The sequence below is a fragment of the Hyperoodon ampullatus genome (assembly GCF_949752795.1).
Source record: "Hyperoodon ampullatus genome assembly, chromosome: 5".
Classification (NCBI taxonomy): domain Eukaryota; kingdom Metazoa; phylum Chordata; class Mammalia; order Artiodactyla; family Ziphiidae; genus Hyperoodon; species Hyperoodon ampullatus.
Window position 1 is genome coordinate 40,664,231 of NC_136918.1, and position 6,583 is coordinate 40,670,813.

The following is a 6,583-nucleotide window of genomic DNA, read 5'->3' on the forward strand; positions in this document are numbered from 1 at the left end:
ATAAAATCAAACATACTAGACACTAACAGTGAAAAGTAAATCCCTCCTACTCTTGTTTCCTCAGACTCTCATTTCCTTCATACAGATATATTACTGTTAATAGTTTTAGGCAAAGACATTCTATCCACGTATAAGCATATATACGCAGATTTTCTTTTTTTTTTTTTTTTTTTTTTGGTACGTGGGCCTCTCACTGCTGTGACCTCTCCCGTTGCAGAGCACAGGCTCCGGACGTGCAGGCTCAGCAGCCATGGCTCACGGGCCCAGCCACTCCGCGGCATGTGGGAGCTTCCCAGACCGGGACACGAACCCGTGTCCCCTGCATCGGCAGGCAGACTCTCAACCACTGCGCCACCAGGGAAGCCTATGCAGATTTTATATAGAGAGAAAACACTATAAGCTATACTTCCCTATTTGTTTCATAGAAGATAGGAGATGTACACAGTGCTCTAAACTGGTTCCTTTTACTTAATGATAAATCTTAGAAGCTTTTCTACAATATATCAGCATCTGTGATCTGCCTCCACCTTTTAAAACAACTTTTTAAACTGAACAGTATTCTGTTGAGTAGATGTAATCATTTTGTATTTAATCAGTCACATTTTGATGGACATTTGTTGTTTCCAATATTTTGTTATTACCAACAATGCTTCAGTGAACATCACTGCATGTAATGATTTGTGCCATGTGTAAGTAGAATCTGTAAGATACTTTCCTGAAAGGGAAATTCTTGGCCAAAGGGTATATTCAGTATTTAGGTTAATAGATATTGCCTAAGTATTTTCCAAAGAGGCTCTGCAGTTTTCCCAAGCATATAAGAGAGGATTTGACTTCCTATATCTATCTCTCCTTAATTTACTATAGATTGTTTGAACTTGCAGATCTGATTATAATGGTAAGTTGTATGTATCTAATTATGAACATGTTCAAGCATCTTAAAAGTCATTTGTTGCATTCTTTCCGCCTAAGCACTCAGTTCTTCATCATTCCCTGAAGAGTATCTATTCCTTACTGGTTTAAAACGGCAACTGAGGGGCTTCCCTGGTGGCGCAGTGGTTGAGAGTCCGTCTGCCGATGCAGGGGACACGGGTTCGTGCCCCGGTCCAGGACGATCCCACATGCCACAGAGCGGCTGGGCCCGTGAGCCATGGCTGCTGAGCCCGCGCGTCCAGAGCCTGTGCTCTGCAACGGGAGAGGCCACAGCAGTGAGAGGCCCGGGTACCGCAAACAAACAAACAAACAAACAATAAAATGGCAACTGAGGGGGGACCTTCAAGATGGCAGAGGAGCAAGATGTGGAGATCACCTTCCTCCCCACAAATATATCAAAAATACATCTACATGTGGAGCAACTCCTACAGAACACCTACTGAACGCTGGCAGAAGACCTCAGACTTCCCCAAAAGCAAGAAACTCCCCATGTACCTGGGTAGGGCAAAAGAAGAAAGAAAAAACAGAGACAAAAGAATAGGGATGGGACCTGCACCTCAGGGAGAAAGCTGGGAAGAAGGAAAAGATTCCATACATTAGGAATACCCTTCACTGGTGGAGACAGGAGGTGTGCAGGGGTGGGAAGCTTTGGAGTCACGGAGGAGAGCCCAGCATCAGGGGTGCAGAGGGCAAAGTGGAGAGACTCCCGCACAGAGGATCGGTGCCGACAAGCACTCACCAGCCCGAGAGGCTTGTCTGCTCACCTGCCGGGGCGGGCGGGGCTGGGAGCTGAAGCTCGGGCTTCGGTCGGATGCAGGGAGAGGACTGGAGTTGGCGGAGTGAACACAGCCTGAAGGGGGCTAGTGCGCCATGGCTAGCCGGGAGGGAGTCCGGGAAAAAGTCTGGAGCTGCCGAAGAGGCAAGAGAATATTGTTTCACAGTGCGCGAGGAGAGGGGATTCAGAGCACTGCCTAAACGAGCTCCAGAGACGGGCGCAAGCCACAGCTATCAGCGTGGACACCAGATATGGGCATGAAACACTAAGGTTGCTGTTGCAGCCACCAAGAAGCCTGTGTGCAAGCACAGGTCACTATCCACACCTCCCCTCCTGGGATCCTGTGCAGCCCGCCACTGTCAGGGTCCTGTGAACCAGGGACAACTTCCCCAGGAGAACACATGGCATGCCTCAGGCTGGTGCAGCATCACACTGGCCTCTGCTGCCGTAGGCTCACCCCACGTTCCAATTATGACTAATGTACCCCTCCCTCCCCCGTGCCTGAGTGAGCCACAGTCCCCTAATCAGCCACTCCTTTAACCTCCTCCTGTCCGGGTAAAGAACAGATGACAGAGGGTGACCTACATGCAGAGATGGGGCCAAATCCAAAGCTGAACCCCAGGAGTTGTACAAACAAAGAAGAGAAAGGGAAATTTCTCCCAGCAGCCTCAGGAGCAGTTGATTAAACCTCCACAATCAACCTCATGTACCTTGCATCTGTGGAATACCTGAATAGACAATAAATCATCCCAAAATTGAGGTAGTGGACTTTGGGAGCAACTGTATATTTGGGGTTTGCTTTCTTGCTTTATTTTTTGTATATATATATATTTTTCCTTTTTCTCTTTTTGTGAGTGTGTATATGTATGCTTCTTTGTGTGATTTTGTCTGTATAGCTTTGCTTTTACCATTTGTCCTAGGGTTCTGTCTGTCCAATTTTTTTTTTTTTAGTATAGTTTTTAGTGTTTGTTACCATTGGTGGATCTGTTTATTGGTTGGTTGCTCTCTTTTTTCTTTTTTTCTTTTAACTTTAATAATTTTTAAATATTTTTTATTTTAATAACTGCATTTTATTTTTTTTCATTCTTTCTTTTACTTTTTCTCCCTTTTCTTCTGAGCAATGTTGCTGACAGGGTCTTGACGTTCCAGCCAGGTGTCAGGCCTGAGCCTCAGAGATGGGAGAGCCAAGTTCAGGACACTGCACCACCAGAGATCTCCTGGCCCCACATAATATCAATCAGCAAGAGCTCTCCCAGGGATCTCCTTCTCAATGCTAAAACCCAGCTCCACTCTATCAACAGCAAGCTCCAGTGCTGCACACCCCAAGCCAAACAACTAGCAAGACAGGAACACAACCCCACCCATTAGCAGAGAGTATGCCTAAAATCATAATAAGTTCACAGACACCCCAAAACACACCACAGGACGTAGTTCTGCTCACGAGAAAGACAAGATCCAGCCTCATCCACCAGAACACAGGAACTAGTTCCCTCCAACAGGAAGCCTACACAACCCACTGAACCAACCTTACCCACTGGGGGCAACAAAAACAATGGGAACAATGAACCTGCAGCCTGCAAAAAGGACACCCCAAATAGAGTAAGTTAAGCAACATGAGAAGACAGGGAAACACACAGCAGATGAAGGAGCAAGGTAAAAACCCACCAGACCAAACAAATGAAGAGGAAATAGGCAGTCTACCTGAAAAAGAATTCAGAGTAATGATAGTAAAGATGATCCAAACTCTTGGAAATATAATGGAAAAAATACAAGCAACATTTAACAAGGACTGAGAAGAACTAAAGAGCAAACAAACAAGATGAACAACACCATAAGTGAAATGAAAAATTCTCTAGAAGGAAACAATAGCAGAATAACTGAGGGTGAAGAACAGATAAGTGACCTGGAAGATAAAATAGTGGAAACAACTACTACAGAACAGAATAAAGAAAAAAGACTGAAAACAATTGAGGACACTCTTAGAACCTCTGGGACAACATTAAACGCACCAGCATTCAAATTACAGGGGTCCCAGAAGAAGAAGAGAAAAAGAAAGGGACTGAGAAAATATTTGCAGAGATTATAGTTTTAAACTTCCTTAATATGGGAAAGGAAATAGTCAGTCAAGTCCAGGAAACACAGAGAGTCCCATACAGGATAAATCCAAGGAGAAACATGCCAGAACACATATTAATCAAACTAACAAAAATTAAATACAAAGAAAAAATGTTAAAAGCATCAAGGGAAAAGCAACAAATAACATACAAGGGAATCCCCATAAGGTTAACAGCTGATCTTTCAGCAGAAACTCTGCAAGTCCGAAGGGTGTGGCAGGACATATTTAAAGTGATGAAAGGGAAAAACCTACAACCAAGATTACTCTACCCACCAAGGATCTCATTCAAATTTGATGGAGAAATTAAAATCTTTGCAGACAAGTAAAAGCTAAGAGAATTCAGCACCACAAAACCAGCATTAAAACAAATGTTAAAGGAACTTCTCTAGGCAGAAACACAAGAGAAGGAAAAGATCCACAATAACAAACTCAAAACAATTAAGAAAATGGATATTAGAACATACATATTGATAACTACTTTAAATGTAAATGGATTAAATGCTCCAACCAAAAGACATAGACTGGCTAATGGAAAAAAAAAACAAGACCTGTATATATGCTGTCTACAAGAGAACCACTTCAGACCGAGAGACACATACAGACTGGAAGCAAGGGGATGGAAAACAGATATTCCATGCAAATGGAAATCAAAAGGAAGCTGAAGTAGCAATTCTCATATCAGACAAAACAGACTTTTAAACAAAGACTACTACAAGAGACAAAGAAGGACACTACATAATGATCAAGGGATCAATCCGAGAAAAAGATATAAAAATTGTTACTATTTATGCACCCAATGTAGGAGCAAATGCTAACAGCTAAAAGGCAAATGCTAACAGCCAAAAAAGAGGAAATTGACAATAACACAATCATAGTAGGGGACTTTAACACCCCACTTTCACCAATGGACACATCATCCAAAATGAAAATAAATAAGGAAACACAAGTTTTAAATGACACATTAAGCAAGATGGACTTAATTGATATTTACAAGACATTCCATTCAAAACCAACAGAATACAGTTCTTCTGAAGTGCTCATGGAATATTGTCCAGGATAGATCATATCATGTGTCACAAATCAAGCCCTGGTAAATTTAAGAAAATTGAAATAGTAGCAAGTATTTTTTACAACCACACTGCTATGAGACTAGATATCAATTACAGGAAAAAATCTGTAAAAAATACAAACACATGGAGGTTAAACAATATGCTACTAAATAACCAAGAGATCACTGAAGAAATCAAAAAGGAAATCAAAAAAATACCTAGAAACAAATGACAATGAAAACACGAAGACCCAAACCATATGTGATGCAGCAAAAGCAGTTCCAAGAGAGAAGTTTATAGCAATACAATCCTACCTCAAGAAACAAGAAAAATCTCAAATAAACAACCTAACTTTACACCAAAAGCAATTAGAGAAAGAAGAACAGAAAACACCCAAAGTTAGCAGAAGGAAACAAATCATAAAGATCATATAAGAAATAAATGAAAAATAACTGAAGGAAACAATAGTAAACATCAGTAAAACTAAAAGCTGGTTCTTTGAGAAGATAACAAAATTGATAAACCATTAGCCAGACTCATCAAGAAAAAATGGGAGAACACTCAAATCAATAAAATTACAAATGAAAAAGGAGAAGTAACAACCGACACTGCAGAAATATAAAGGGTCATGAGAGATTACTACAAGCAACTATATTTCAATAAAATGGACAACCTGGAAGAAATGGACAAATTCTTAGAAAAGCACAACCTTACGAGACTGAAACAGGAAGAAATAGGAAGTATAAACAGACCAATCTCAAGCACTGAAATTGAAACTGTGATTAAAAATCTTTCAACAAACAAATCCCAGGACCAGATAGCTTCACAGGTGAATTCTAGCAAGCATTTAGAGAAGAGCTAACACCTATCCTTCACAAACTCTTCCAAAAAATTGCAGAAGAAGGAAAACTCCCAAACTCATTCTATGAGGCCACCATCACCCTGATATCAAAACCAGACAAAGATGTCACAAAAAAAGAAAACTACAGGTCAATATTACTGATGAACATAGATGCAAAAATCCTCAACAAAATACTAGCAAACAGAATACAACAGCATATTGAAAGGATCATACACCGTGATCAAGTGGGGTTTATCCCAGGAATGCAAGGATTCTTCAATATATGCAAATCAATCAATGTGATAAACCATATTAACAAATTGAAGGATAAATACATATGATAATCTCAATAGATGCAGGAAAAACTCTTGACAAAATTCAGCACACATTTATGATAAAAGCCATCCAGAAAGTAGTTATAGAGGGAACCTACCTCAACATAGTAAAGGCCATATATGAAAAACCCACAGCCAACATCGTTCTCAATGGTGAAAAACTAAAACCTTTTCCACTAAGATCAGGAACAAGACAAGGTTGTCCACTCTTACCACTCTTATTCAACATAGTTTTGGAAGTTTTAGCCACAAGAATCAGAGAAGAAAAAGAAATAAAAGGAATCCAAATTGGAAAAGAAGTAAAGCTGTCACTGTTTGCAGATGACATGATACTATACATAGGGAATCCTAAAGATTCTATGAGAAAGCTAGTAGAGCTAATCAATGAATTTGGTACAGTAGCAGGATACAAAATTAATGCACAGAAATCACTTACATTCCTATACACTAATGATGACAAATATGAAAGAGAAATTAAGGAAACACTCCCATTTACCATTGCAACAAAAGAATAAAATACCTAGGAATAAACCTACC